Here is a 16,993-nt window from a genome sequence, read left to right as displayed (position 1 = left end):
TTTTTCAACTCAAACTTTTTTCAACCATAACAAAAATACTAAACTAGACCTAAATCATTAATATCTATATTTATATCTATACTATTAATAAAAGGTTTACTAAAAAATACTATTAATGAAAAAGTTTAAATTTGAGTTTTTTTGTTAAGAAAGTTTGATTCGGTTCACTTAATACCAATGTTAGATATAATGAAAATAAAAAATAAAAAAAATTATTTAATATAAAATTTTAAACATTTTTAATTAATTTTATTTTTAAAATTGTTCACACAGTCAATTAAAAATACCAATACTTTTATAATTAATTAGTTTTTTTCCTTTCACCTATTTTTATAGTAACTAGATAGTGCCTCCATCGCATGTAGTCATTTTAAAAAATCTTAAATTGAATAATATTGCAAAGTAGTAATAATAAAAATAAAAGTTATTAAAAAAATTCTTTATCTTCTTACTCATTTTCTAAATAAATAAAGATTTAATGATTTATTTTATTTATTATTTAATTTTACAACATAATTTCATTTATTTCAATTTTACTTTTCATAAATTCCATAATTTTACTTTATTTTCTTATTTCCATTTATTATCATTGTTTGAAAATCAATATTTATAGTAGACATTTTGAGGCCTTTTAAATTATTTTTCATATTAAAATATTTTTAAAAAATTTATTATTAAATTTTTTTTGTAAAATTTTATCATAAAAGAATTTTAAACAATCAATTTTTTTATTTATTGATTTCTTTACCTAACAATCTATCAATATCATTAATTTTAATAATTAACAATAAAATAAAATAAAAAACAAGTCCCTTTTTTAATTTTTTTTTCTTTTTATTCTAAAAACAATGTTGTTTAAAGATACATATATATATATATATAAATCCATGTTAAAACCATAACCTTATGTTCTTTTAATCTTTTTTTTTCATGCCAATTACTTCTTTCTTTTGCTTTTCCTGCCTTCACCCCACTAGCGTCCTTCTCACCCTTCAATCCCTCCCTTGCAGATAGCAATGTTCTTGCCACTGGTTGCATCTTCTTTTTTTCCTTAATTTTTCTTTTTCATTTTATATTTTCTTGCACCGTTTCTTTTTTTCCTTTGTTCATGTTCCTTTTCTCACTTTTCTTCCATTCCTTCTCTTTTCCTTTAATTGAAATTTTTAATGTTTTTATTTTTTAGTTTTACCTTTTTGTTCAATTTCTTTCTTCTGATGTTTTTTATTTTTTGGTAGTTGTAGTTTATGATTGTGAAACTATTATGGATTTAGTATTTTTCTATGAAGAATTTATTGGCAATGCTTTTCTATGAGGATTTTTTTCTAGAATTTCACTTTTATTTTTTGTTTATTGGTGGCATTTGATTATATGGTTATTATAATTTTTGGAAAAAACAAATGGCAAAACCTTTTTCTCTTGCATTTTTGTTACTTTCTAATAAGTTTTAAGTTATGAGCTTTTTAGTATAATTGTTTTTTTGGTAAATTTATTGTATTTTTTAACTGGTATTTATAGGTTGGGAGTTTTTGTTGCATGTTTCTTCTTTTTTTTTTTTGTATAAAAAAGCTTGTAGCTTCATGATAAATGAATCAATTATAGGCGTTGAGATTTAAACGTCAAACTTTTTGGATGTAAGGGTGGTTATAGAACCAACTAAGCTAAACTCTGGATTATTATATTGTTTTTTTCTTTTCTATTTTTTCACACAAAAAATTCTTTAGATCAATATATTTTCAAAAACCTAAATAATAAAAAACCAACCTAATTGTTGCCAAATGGTAACTAATTGCAAACTCAATTTTGCTTTAATTGAAAACATGGCACTTGCAATAATTTTAGTAATTAATAGATAATTGATCATCAATCTCATTGGGAACCATACTTTTCTTATCATTATATTACTTGATTTGCAATATATATGCGCTTGCAATTAGTGTGATAATTTTCACAATAAGTTTTTAGCGGCGTTACCTAGTATTAATTTTCTTATCTTTACTAATATTGATAACAAATAACTCTAGTCTTAATATAGCTTGTTTTTTTTACTTTTTTTTTTATTGTTAGGGTTTTTTATAATGTAAGAGATGATTAATCAATTACAATATAATACATTTGATTCTACAGTTGAGCTCACTTGTCAACATAATAGAAAGGATAAAAGATAAGCTTATAGACAATCTGGTAATGAGATTAAACCAATATTAAGAAGAATCAAATAGAAAGAAATTTAAAACTAGTAAAGAAGACAAAATAACCGAAAATCAAAAGAATCAATGATTTATGAGAGACTTTGTAATCTCGTTGGTGAATGATACAATTTTTAGGATTCGGCATTCAAGTTAATAATTTTGAAATCAAGCATGCTATTTTTCAAATGATCTAGATACCAATGTAGTTTTATGGATTGCCAAATGAATGCTTATATAGTCATTTTTTAGAGATTTGTGATATATTCAAGTAGAATGGAGATTCAAATGAAGTAATCCACTTGATAATATTCCTCTTTTTATTGAGAGACAAGGCCAAAAAATTACATAATTCTCTACCAACATGGAGTATTTCAACTTAAGATGTACTAGCACAAAAGTTCTTATCTAAAATTTTCCCACTAACAAAAACTGCCGAGCTAAATAATGATATTACTCAATTCAATTAATAAGACATGAAGATTTTGCATGATGCATAAGAAAGATACAAAGATTTTTTAGAAGGTATCATGATCATGGCATTTTGAATTGATTGCAAATTCAAGCATTTTATAACAGGTTAATGAGCAAACAAAAATTATTGTTGACACACATCAAAAGAAGCATTAATGGTCAAGATATCAGATTAAGCATATGCATTTTTTAAAGAGATAGGAGCCAAATAATTACCAATGACCAACAGAAAGATCCAACACTAAAAAAATTGTTAAAGTACGTGATATTGTTCCTTTGACGGCTGTCATATATCGAAATTTGAAAACATGACTTTTAGACGCAATATTAGTTACCATTAATATTTTTTAAACTAAGTGCTATTAGTCATTTAATGAATCATCTTTTTAAAAGATGTGATAAAATTAACTAAGAGTTCTAAAAGAATAATTTTTTGTCTGTGAAATAGAGCTAAGTTCAGGAGTTTGATTATGTGTAAAGAAAGTACTATTACTTCCATAACGTTTACCTAAATGATAATACCAAATAATTTTATGTTGTCATATACTGTCCTAGTTAAATGGTGTTTTTATTCATAAATAAATTTTACTATTAAAATATTAGAAAGAATGCTTTATGTTTTCTTTATCATTTTAAGGGAATTCCTAAAAATTGTTCTTACCTTATGAGCATTCAAGAATCTCTTTTTTTTTTCTAAGAGACTCTATCATATAATTCATTAAATGTTTTATGAAAAATGTTTAAAGTCTAATTTTGGAATTACTTCTAAATTTTCTTATTTTTATTTTTTCTTGATAATAAATATCCATTATTCATATTGAAATTTTTATCTAAACTTCTTTATCATTTTAACCAAATTTAGAAAAAAAAAAAAAAACAATTCTCACATAGAAATTTACCAAATATCATTTTTTAAGAGACTTTATCATCTAATTCATTAAATATTTTATGGAAAATGTTTAAAGTCTAATTCCAAAATTACTTCTAAATTTTCTTATTTTTATTTTTTCTTGAAAATAAATTCCATTATTGATATTGAAATTTTTATCTAAACTTTTTTATCATTTTAACCAAGTTTTGAAAAAACAATTCTCACATAGAAATTCTTTAAAAATCAACCATTTGTGATTTTTTTAAAAATTTCATCGTTAGATAATTTTCATTCATTTTCTAAATTTTATAAAAATATATTTAATAAAAGAAAATTAAATTTATAAATTATTTATTTTTAGCTAACTTATAAGTTTTAATTTTTATTTTTGTATTATAAATAATTAAAACATGTCCTAGTTTAAATTTTAAATAAATAACAAAACAAATAATAAAACAAGATAAATAAAATAAATAAGATAAAAATTAACAAAAAGAAAAAAATGAATGATATAAAATAAATGAAAAAAATAAAAAACTAAATAAAAATAATTAGGAAAAAGAAACAAAAGAAGACAAAAATACCAAAATTTGGGTTGAAAACTCAATTTGAATCTAGCTAAGCTTAGATATTAGGCTTAGTCAACACTTTTGGGCTTCGGCTAAATATTAATCTAGTTAGCAACTTATCAAAATAAGTCAAACATAGGTCGTGACTAGGTTCAATTTGAATCATGGACCATAATGTGAATCTCCTTATTTTTCTATAACAAAAAACATTGTTTTTTTTAAACCATAATAAAAAAAATACCCTGTTTTCCTTTATTTTTCTTCATTTTTTTTGTTTTCTTCTTTATATTTCACCCTTTTTTTTTCTCAACTCTCTTTAAAATGAAAACCACTAGCATTCAAAACTTAGAAATCAGTTGTTCTCAATTGTAGCCATTATTGTTGGCCACCTCTAATCGTCGCTCATAACATCGAAATTACTCCCAAATTCACCTAAAAACCTCTTTTGATATCTTATATCTTTTATTTAGTTTAATTTTTTTAAAAAAGGTCCACAAAGCCTTAGATCTAAAACCAAGTATTTAGTCTACCTATAGCATTGTCCATCATCCATTCAGTTACCATCCTTTGTCCGATCACTAGCAATTCTTTTATGCCCTGTCAAATTCAAGCTACTAAAAAAGAAACCAATATTCAAGATAAAAAATTTAAAAACCCAAACACACTATCGTTTCTAGCATCTCTAGCCATTATTCAAACAATCCAACACTACCTAAATTATTTCCCCCACTCTTTTTTAGTTTAGAAACTCTAAAAAACATAATTGTTAAACCTAAAACTTTAAACTACTCATTGCCAAAATTTTCTCTTTGTGTTTTTTCTTATTGAATGCTTTTTGAAAGTTGTGTTTTTGTTGCTTCTAAGTTAATTACTACGTGTCTTTTTTTTTTTTATTTCTTGGGTTGGCTAGAGAATTATGTGATCTTTTGCTATGAATTTTTTTATTAGAAGTTTTATGTTTGACTTTGTGATTGAGTTGTTGACCATTTTCTATTGATTGTGATCATTACATGTTTTTATAAAGATTAATCTTAATTCAAGAAGAAGTCTTTGATTTAATAACTTTGATCTTTAACTATTTCAACAAAAAAAAACTTTTATGTTTAGAAAAGTTAATCAAAATCACTTTCAAATCATTTTCCAAAATTTTCTTTCTTTGATTTTTTTGCCATTTTGTTTTCTTTTTTTCATTTTTATATTTTTTAAAAATAAAAAATAATAAATACACCAAAGAAATAAAATAAATACAAAAATATACCTAAGACTTAAAAAATAAAAAAAAAAAGAAAATTGATGGACAAAAAATGAAAAAAATGAATCCCGAGATTCAAAAGTATTTCAAAATACACTAGACAAAATGAAATGTTTACAACAATTTTACTACTTAGGTAGCTGCATTCATCTTTCACAAAATTGATCATATGAATGTCAATGCTATGCTATAGTATATTCTCTATTTCTTATGAATTTTGTGAAAGAACACATTTTAATATGATTGAATTATTAAAAACATGACACCTCTTGAGCAAATGCACTATGTAGGTTAACTTCATCACCAAATAAACTTAGCAACAACCCTAACTCCAACTATTTTAATCAAGGGTGGAGTAATCATCCAAACTTTTCATTAAAAAAATCATCAGAATGTCTTATAGTAACAATTTTATCAAGCACTACCAAGGTTTAGCCAACAACCAGAAAATAAGCCTTAAATGAAAAAGGTTTTAGCATAATATATGACAAAGATTACTTCAACATTTCAAAACCTTTTTCATCTAACTTAAGAATTGGATAACTTAAATTATAACTTAGCTAACTCATAAAGGAATTTAAAAGTGTAAGTTGGGCAGCTAGCTAAAGCCATAAACTCTTAATCATAAAAGAATTTGACATGTATTATAAAAGTAAACATGAAAAAGTAATATAAGACAACAACATTAAAAAATGGCAAACATAAGGAGCAATCCACTAAACTATAGCAAAACAATGCTCTATTATCTACCAATTCACAACTTGAGACACAAGTTCATGAGAATGCGAAAGGAAGTTCCAAGTTGTTATTGGACAATCTTCCATCATATGTTTTTTCTATCCCATTTCTTCAGAGATTTCAAAAACAAGAGTTGGACAAACAATTTCTCAAATTTCTAGATGTTTTCAAACAACTTCATATTAGCATTCATTTTAGGATGCTCTAGAACAAATGCCTAGTTACGCAAAATTTATGAAAGAGATTTATCCAAGAAAAAAATTGGTACACTTTGAGACAATGAAGTTGAAGAAATGTAATGTAATCTTGCAAAAGAAACTATCATAGAAGATAAAAGGCCTAAGGAATTTTACTATTCCTTGTACATTTAGTAACTTATATTTTGATAAAACCTTATGTGATTTAAGAGTAAACATTAACTTAATGCCTCTCTTAGTTTACAAGAAAGTAAGATTGAGAGAAGTTAAGCCTACTATAGTGTCATTGCAATTAGCTGACAAATTCATCAAGTATCTAAAAGGGTTATTAAAGATGTCCTGGTAAAAGTGAATAAATTGATTTTTTTTGTAAACTTTATTTTGTTAGGGAGAAAAATAAAAAAATCTCAACCATACTTGATTGACCTTTATTAGCTATTAGAACGACATTTATTGACCTATAGAAAGAAAAACTAATTTTGAGATTTTAGGAAGAGAAAGTTATCTTCAATGTCTTTAAATTAATAAATTATCAACCATAATCTAATTATTGTATACAGATTGATACTATTGATGAAAAGGTATAAAAAAATCTTTGATATAAGATACATATTAAATCTTTTGGAAGCTTGCCTTGTCTAAACATGTTTTACATAAAAAAAAAAACCTAAAATAGAAAAGTATAAAAGATTTTTGAAAACCACAGCTTCACTATCACTAAAGCTAAATATTGAAAACATAATTAAGTCTTTTACACTACTAGCCCCCTTATTAAATAGTAATCGAAGTTGAAACTAAAAATCATGTCTTCTTACTTATAATATGCATTTTTAAGTGACTATTTTGCTCTTCCAATCATTATTTCTACATCACTAAAGGATAATATATGAAAAGTTGCTACGGTTCTTAAAAAGTACAAAATAGCCAAAGCATGGACTATTGCTGACATTGAAAATGGCTCAAAGGTCAGTTTTATTTGGATGCCATTATCCTCATATGCCCTGTCACCAGCACACTTATAAGAAAAAGTTTTATTACAACTTTTATCCCTCATGATTCTAATTGATAATTGAAAAAAGCAAAAAGTTAAACTAGTAGCTATAATTAAGTGCTTCTTGAATAAGTAACCTAAGCTTTCTATTTATATTGTATATTACTATTTCATTTTTTCTTTATTTTCTTTTATTAATCTTTTATTTGTTTTGTTAGGTTTTGAGTTTGCATAAGTTTAAAGATCAATGTTATAAATTTCCAAATACTTTTTGACAACTCAAGTATGAGTTCACATCTTAAAATGCAAATTTATGGAGTAATTTTTTTTATCTCTTTTATTTTTTTGAACATTATAGACAATGTTTTAATTTAAGCTTAAAGGTCAGCAGTCAAATTTTTATTTTTTTAAAGTTGTGCTTTGCGTTGTTAGGTTAGAAAAATGTAAAAAAAAAAAAAAAAATGGTTAACATACTCATGCCAATAATAAGAATATGATTGAATTTTTACATCACTATTAGAAAAGAATAAATGCTATCTTAGTTGGTTATTGATTCTAGAAAAGCTTGGTTTGAATTGTAATTTTCTTTTCTCATAAAAGTACACTTGACCTTGATTACTAGGTTGTTTGTTTGTTTGAAAAAAAAATGTTAAAGTTGAGAAATCTTTTTTTTTTAATCTCATTACGTCATCTTTGAATTGTTTGAACCTTTCAAGCCATCATTATTATTTCATCTATATTTCACTTTTTAAGCTTTAAATATTCAGTAGCTTTTCTTTTTTTGTTTTAGCCACATTATTTTTATCCAACTAACCTTAAAACTTATCCTACTTTTCAAAAGAACTTAAGAGGTATCAAAGTTTGGAGTAAAAAATTATTTAAAAGGATGAAGGGAAATTTTAAGCTATTTAGGCATCAAAATTCAAGTGCAATAAAAAAAATTGTATTTCATGGTTGTTAGAAAAAGATATGTGAAAAGGAAAACAAAAAGTTTATTCTATAAAAAGTGATCTTGAGGTGAATAAAGTTGATTCAAAGAATTAATGAGAGGAAAAGTAAACAGAGTGTAGTCTTTTATGCTATATATATGTGTTCTCTTACTTTGTTAGTTCTTATCATTTATTTTGTAGCCATTACCCAACCTTCACATTACAAGCTTAATAAAATCCTTTTGATCATGGGATATGTACTAATCTACATTAGTAGAGAAAGATATGAAAACAAACCTATGGGATTTGAACATCCTAACTGAAGATCATATTTCTCATTTAGCATAGATTGGTTTGAATAGCAAATAACATGTAAGATTGGTATTAAACTCAAACAAAATAAAAGAATAATACAATTTGAGTTAGAAAAATTTCTTGAATTAAAAGGTAAACTTTTATGGTATTTGTGCTTTTCTTTGTGCCATGTATTTTATGCAATATTTAAGGCCACATTGAGAGTGAAACTTGATTATACATTCTTTTTTTTTCCTTCTACTTAAGAATTAGTAAATTTTAAGTTTGGAGATTTGATAAGTTTAAATTTTATACATTTGATATACCTCCTTAAACATATATTTAAGTCTTTTTTATTATGATTCGAGCTGATTTGGTGTTTTTATTTTATATGTAGGAATGAGACTTTTAGTTGGATTAAATAAATAAAAAAATAAAGTCAAAGAAAGACTTAAATAGATGGAGTTATTGCAAGACTAAAAAAAATTTATCTTTATCATAATAAGATTTGATGACTTAATGTCCTAATAAAAAACTAATAAACCTTTACTATAAATAAATAGTCGAGAGTAAAAGAAAAAAAATGAATAGAGAGAAAAAGAGAAATGGCACTAAGGATATAATTTGTAAAAAGCAACTAATGCTTATTAGTGTTTTTCATTTAATTTTGTTTTGCTTAAGCTTTAACATTTCTTTATTGTTTTGCTTCTCAAATTCTATATTTTTTTCATTTTGCATTTTAGAACTTGTAACCAACTTTTATTTTGATTTTATTTTCTAAGACTTTTCTTCTTTATTCACTATTGTTATTTTTTTTAGTTTTCATGATGCTAAACTTTTTATTGATCTTGATTTTCAATTTAAGTATGAATTCAATTTTTAATATAAGATTTCAATGTAACTCATACCATGTATCAATGGCCAACTAATATTTGTATTAAGAAACAATTTCAAGGATAATTTTGGAAACAAAAAATTGATAAAACATAAAAAATGTTCTAGACTACTATAAAAATGAAAGAGAAGAAAAATGAGAGAATATGAGCTCAAAAAAAAAAAGAAAAAAAAAGTTTATTCAATTATCGATGGCATTAAAAGGTTTTATGACTTTGATCAAGTGAAATCTAGAAAAAAAAAAGGAACCTTTTGTGATGGGAGTAAAACCCGAATAAACCCTAAAATCCCTCATTATGAAACACTTGTCAAATTAGTCTACCATTTTTTTCTTAACAAAGTTAGAAATAACAGTTGACATAGAAGTCTCTCACTTGTAAAAAGATGTTATGGCTAGATGTCACGGTTCTAAGACCTTTTTTTAGCTTTGAAAGCTGGAGGTTGCATCAATCATAATTCAATAAGCTATTAATTGCCACCAATAGTGTTTTGCTTGCATGCAAGGCAACACACCAGGTAAAGCTATCACTAAGGGTGAAAGAGATGCATTTTTGTACAAGCAAGCTATTTATTGCCACTAACAGCTTTTTGCTTGCATGTAAGGTAACACACAACGTAGAGTTATCATTAAAGGCGTAAGAGATGCATTTTTGTACTGGTAGTGCTGGACAAGCTTTTAGGGAATAATCTTTTTCTTATTTCTACCTTTCTTTCCCATGACGATTAGAAACAAGCAAATAAAAAATTTCACTTTGAATTTTGAACTTCAATATTGTGCTGCTCATGGTGTTTGGAAGGAAAATGGGAAGAACAAAGGATATAGAGAGATAAAGGCTATTCATTTCAGCTTGGTTTTTTTTTTTTTCAAATCTGTTTTTTTTTAAGTAACTTTTTTTTTCAAAAATCTCACTTTTTTGGAGGGATAATTTTAGTAAAAACTCTTTCAATTGTTTCTTGATATTCTCGATTGTATTTCTATTTGAGAGAAGAAGCTTTTAGAGATACCTCATGCAATCTTGAAACCTAATATTTACTTTTTCTTGAATAACACTTTAGGGATAACGTTCATAGATTTGATAATAGCAGACCGTGCATTGGTTCAAATAGTATCATCCTCATCGATGACTTTCTCACCAGAAGCAAAAGCAAAAACAGGTAAGGCATGCCTTTCACTCTTGATCTTTCTTAATTAGGGTTCTGATTCGATTTATACCTTATGAAATTCTAAAACGTAATCTTTACTTTTTCTTAAAGGACACTTCAAGGACAACGTTCATAGATCTGATAATAGCAAATTGTGCATCAGTTTTGGCAACATTATCCTCATCGACAACTTTTTTACTACAAGTAAAAGCAAAAAAAGGTAACCATCTCTTTCACTCTCGATCTTTTTTTATTAGGGTTTTGAATCGATTTATTTTTTTTTTAATTTTAAGTTTGGCAATCACAGATTTTGAGATGCCAATAATTAGTTTTAAAGCTAAGTTTTATTATTAAATTTAATTTTCTAGTATTTAGTTGGGCTTTTATAGTTTAATGTAATTTGTGTGTGATTTTTCAACTTGTATCATATGCACAACTTGCAATGAATATTAGGTAAATATTGGATGCTTTTACTTTTTTTTTTATTTCTTTATTTCTTTGTAGGTTTAGTATACTCTTTTTTTATTTGGCTTTGCATATAATTTTTTTCGATTTATTAATTTTTAAAAGTTTTTTGTATTTCTAATTTTTTATTTTCAAAGTTTTTGGTAGGCATGCTTTCAGGCTATCACTCTACCTAAGACATTGGATCTGGATGCCATGAAAATAGATGGTGATATGTGTATTGAAGGGTAAGCCTTTTTAAACTAATTCATTATTTTTTACAGTTTTTGTGCACCTCTGGATATTAATTGATATGATGCTATTTGAATTTTCATTTACAAAGCTTTGGATAATCATTTCATGGTCCCAAAGATATAACACTTGTAGATACTATATAGAATTGAACTGCTATTTTTATCCTATAGTGGCAATGATGTAACATGTGTTTTACCTTTTCAATAAATCAAATTCCTATTAGGAGGGATCCTTATGTTGCTATAACCTTTGATTAGGCAAGACATTTTTTCACTTGGCAAATTAAAGTGAAACATTGATTTATCATTTGTTTCAAGGCATTGGAATTACATTTTCACCATAATATCATGGAGGATATCATGGAAGATGCATCACCATAAAGATGATTGTATTAAACCAATAGTTATTGTGTTCCAATTGAATTTAGCTGACATGGGAAGTATAATATTTACTTTTATAGTATATTTATGAATTGCTTTTATTATATATGGATGGAAGAATAATTTGAAATTTTATCTTAGAAATTTATAAGTTTTTATACTGTGTAACGCCTAGTTATTGAATTAGTTTTTCTTTTTTGTCATGAATAATTTTTTGTCTAAATAGGTTCCTGTCATAACGTTTAGGTTAGGAACTACTGATTAGATAGACACAAAAATCATGTAGTCACTACCAATCTTTTTTATCTATGTGTGATTAGTTACCTATGTGAATCTTTTCTTTTTAAGGTTATCATAAACCTAAGCTAAAGGTCCTTAAAAAGAATAGGTTATAATCTACATCAACAGAACTAAGGTTCGAGAGTCGGTTACGTGCAAAGAATATATTAGCACCCCTTTATGCCTAAAATTGGTACAAAATTAATTATGTGTTATCTTATTTAAACCTTATTAAAGATAGTTTTATCATGTAAATAAATCAATTTCAATCTTTTTATTTATTTACAAAACATGGTGGTACAATAATTCTATCAAAATATCAAGCAATCATGTAATAAATATTAAATCATACTAAGCAAAAATTATCATGCAAATATATTATAAATCAAATGAAATATCATATAATAATATCATGCCTAGATCATGCTAAAATATTCATGCAAGAATGTCATGTAAATGTATTAATTATCATGCAATAATAATAATCATGTAAATATATAATATCATGCAAAGATATTATCATGCAATAATATTCAATAATGCAATAATATAAAATACCTTGAAAATATATTAATAATCATTCAATTAAATATATAATCATGCAACCAAATATAATCACACAAATATAATCATGCAATCATGCACATAATAAATATAGAAACATATAATCAAATACATTGCAACTACACATGCAATTAAATATATAATCATAAAAATAAAAATACATAAACCATGCAAATAATATGCAATTAAATATATAATCATCCAAATAATAATATATAAACCATGCAAAAAAATGCAATTAAACATGTAATCATGCAAATAAATATATTAATAATCATGCAAATATATTAATAATCATCCAATCAAATTAAATATATTAATCATTAAAACAAATATATTAGGCAAATAAATCATCATGCAAAGATAATATTAGTCATGTAAATTCATGCAAAAATAAATACCATGCAATAAATATAAAAATAAGAATAAACAATTAAATATTATAATAGTTATACAAAAATGACAAAAAAATGAAAGCAAACATTACCTCATTGGGTTTTAACAATTTTTCACCTTTCAAAAACAGATATTTCTTACTATAAATCTTAGCCTTTCTTCTAAAATCTCCAACAGGATCTTCGTGCAAATTTTTTTGCCTGATTGCTTCTTCCCTATTGATTCAAAACTTTGCTCAAATTTTTTTTTCTTTTCAATGACCTCTATTTGATCTTGAAGTCATTTGCTATGAGGCCCCCCTCTTGATCTTAGATTCAAGGTTCCTTATATAAAGAATTGAATCCCTTTCGATTTAGAGAAAATTAATTCAACTGAATCTAAGTTTTTTTTTCAAAATTTATTCTCTGTGTAATCTTTTCTTTTTCAATAAATTAAGCTCCAAATCTTTCTAAAATTATTCAACCATTAAAGTTAAAATCTGAGATAGAATTTAAGAGTTGAATTGAATCCAAGATTTTTCATGTAAAATCCTATATTTTTTTTTATTTTTTCTTTTTTAACCACTTAACTTTGACTCTTTCAACTAAAAAACAAAAATTAAACAAAAAATTTAACTTAAAAAATTAAAATACAAATAAAATTCAAGGCTTAATCTTTGGGCCCAAAATTCAATTTTTTTTATTAAGACCCAATTGTATAATCAAAATCAAAATTTGAAACCTAATAAATTTCAAAAACTCCCTAAACAAAATAAGTTGTCTATAGTTGCCCCTTTTTGTACATTTTTTGTGAAATAGGAATTATACAAAGACAAAAGACATCCATTTTGTTCAAGTCAAAAAAAGTCGAAAAAGAAAATGGTAAAGGCTTATCCTTGACAGATATTAGAAACTTTCAAAAAAAAAAAAAACAAAATGCTCCCCCACAATTAAAGCTTTGAAACTTTTGAAAAATAAATGCTCTCCCACAATTGAGGCTTTGCAACTTTTGAAAAAATACAATGCTCCTCCACAACTGAAGCTTTGAAATTTTGGAAAAATAAATTGTTCCTCACACCTGAGGCTTTAAAATTTTGAAAAAATAAAATGAGATATCTGACTTTGAAGATCATGCCTTAAGATATTACAGATCATTCTTACTTTCGAAAAAGCTCCTCCCTGATAAGGACATTGAAAATTAAAAAATTCATATCTTAAAGTGATTTTTTTCATCTTAAATGGACCATCATTAATCAGCTTCCAATGTCCTTTCTTCAAATTATCCCAACATCTAGTTCCTATTTCATACTTTCCAAACATATGCAATGAATGTATGGATGAATGAAAAAACTTAAAAATTCTTAAACTTAATTTCACAACTCAAACTTTAACTTTTATTCTTTTCTGACATACATAACATGTAGTGAATGTAATGGATGCAGTGAATGCAATGCAAAAGATTCAAGATTTTCAAATTTTCCAAGATTCGTAAATGTCCCAAGATTCACCAAAGTTCAAAAATTCATAAAGGTCGAAGATTCTCAAAGGTCCCAAAATTCACAAAAGCCCAAAATAATTCTAAAAATCCATAAGTGAAGCTTCTCATTCAAAAATTTTTTGAGATTCACATCCAAAGATTCACATTTGAAAATCTTAGAAGTTTACCCTTAAGATTTACATTTAAACATCTTAGAAGCTAACATTCAAGATTTACATTAAAAAATTTTAGAGATTCATATTCAAAATTCACATTAAAAAATCTTAGAGATTTGCATTAAAGATCACATTCGAAAAGTCCAAATATTAAAAAATTTTAGATATTTTCATCCAAAATTCAGAGATTCAGATTTGAAAATTTAAATCTAAAATTCAATGTCTCAAGGATTCCATCCTCTTGTGATGAAACTTCAACATTTTTCTTTTCATATGCCAACGTAGATAAGATTAAATTCTTAATCGGTGCTAAGAGCTTAAGATTCAACTAGTGTCAGCAAATCAAATCTCTTTGTTTTTTTCTTCACCTTAAAGTTTTACAAAAGTCAATACTAATGTATCTTACCAATATGCAAATGCAAAAAATGTCCCAATAAATTATATGCAAATGTCTTTTTTCATCATTTTCTTAACACATTAAAAAATGTCAAAAATTTAAATGCTCATCAAATGGTGCAAATACATGGTTCTAAGTGTGATGTAAATGTAATATTTAAACAATGATTTATATACTCACCAAATGATGTAGATGCATGGTACAAATGATTATGCAAATGCATGGTCCAAACAAAAATTTGTACATTTACCAAATGATGCAAAAATAATTATTGAAACAAAACATTTTTGTTACCCCAGACTAGTCACTCTTGTCACATTGATCTTGGAAATCATGTTTCTCCTATCCATCGAAATTCATATATACTACAATCTAAATTTGAAAATTCTCAAAATCTCTCAAAAGAATAATCACACAAATGAACCCACATAACAATTTTCCATGACTAAAATGTATCTATCCATGTGACATTTAGATCTCTTGAAAACTAATGATTACTACCCAAAATAAACTAGGTCAATCACTTCTTAGTCTTTCTAAAAGGATGAAATGGTTTTGCATATTGAGATTAAGTTATTAAAAAAAACTTTGTTAGTGAATAAGAAAGGGATAATCAATGTTTCTTTATCTAGGCTTATAAATGAAAGTTCAAATTTGAAAATTGATTTTTTTAAAGCACAATTCATTTTGGCACTCCTTTAGGTTCTTGATATGGGGCATTTTAACAAATCTCAAGATTGACTGTGATAGGTTTAAAATTTTTTTATAAAAGAAAGACTGGCTCAAAATTTCTAAAAATGAAATATTTAAATTTTAAAACACATCTTCATATTAGGGTTCATCTTCTTGGATTTCTTAAAAGTTTTCATTGTTTATTGGCTTCTTCAAAATCATTTCCTCTATTGCTTAAGTTGCTTTCAATCTTACTTTAAATTGCCCTTTCGGGGTTTTTTCCTTAGAGCTTCATTCAATTTTTTTCCTTTTTCTTTTTTTTTTCTTTTTTTCTTTTTGACTAAGATATCATGCATTTGAAAACTCAAAATTCATCGAAAATAAAAAAGTGATGGTGATTTCCTAAAGAAAAGTTCTTCAATTTAGATATCCAAACTTGATCAAAATGGACTTTTCAAAAGACATAATGTAGGCCAGAGTTTGGAGTTGTGAAATAAAAGATAAATAGGCCAAATATGTGTTTAGAGGTAATCAAATCAATGATCATTTCTTTTTTAAATAAAAATTTTCTTTTCACATTTTCCATCTTTCTTTTTTCTTTTTTCATTTTTCATTATCATTTTTCAATTTTCTTTTCTTCTATTTCTTTTTTCTATTTCTTTCTTTTCTTGTTTTCGTAATTTTCAACATTTTTCAAAAAAGATCTAAACACCAAAAGGCTTTGCCCCTGAAATAATTAAAGACCTTCACCTTCCTTTCTTGTGAACAAAATTTTCAAACTTTATCCTCTAGTGTGGGGGGATCCTTAGTTAGGGTTTCTTTAAAAAAATTCGATAGGCTTAACAGGGATAGCAAATAGATATTTTCTTTTTGGTGAAGGGAATATGAAATATGACCATTTATCATATCAACTATAAATACCTTTATTCAAAAGTAATTCTCAATAGCATATTTTTTTCGTTAATTTTGGAATCCTTTAAATATCTTATATACAGATGTTACAATGAATTCTTTTCTTATTTTTCTTTTTATTTTTTCCTTTTTTTTTCTTTCCTTTTTGACAACTCAAGCTCAAAGTATATCATTTTACTACATCAAATGAAGTCTCAATGAAACAATATTCTTTTTCACAACTCACACCAAGAGATAAAATCAATGCCATCCAAAGGAAAATATACTAAAAAAATTGGATAATTTGACTTATTGGTAAATTTGCCCCAAGATGTAGGCAAAGAAAAATTTTAGAGCAACGAATGAAAGAGAAAAAGAATTTTGTATAAGTCAAGTTGTCAAACAAGGATATTAAGGGCATATGATCTTTTCAATAATTCTGCCCTAAGAAAAAAATCAGAGAGGTTTAAGCTTTATGAAAAAACACGGGTAAGTGAAACAATTGGGTATGTTCATTCTTGATAATAATCACCAATTCTCTTAAGA

Source organism: Durio zibethinus, chromosome 21, assembly GCF_047325235.1.
Source record: "Durio zibethinus cultivar Kanyao isolate XHJ-2024 chromosome 21, ASM4732523v1, whole genome shotgun sequence".
Taxonomy (NCBI): domain Eukaryota; kingdom Viridiplantae; phylum Streptophyta; class Magnoliopsida; order Malvales; family Malvaceae; genus Durio; species Durio zibethinus.
The sequence above is the reverse complement of the archived record's forward strand: the minus strand, read 5'-3'. Positions refer to the sequence as shown.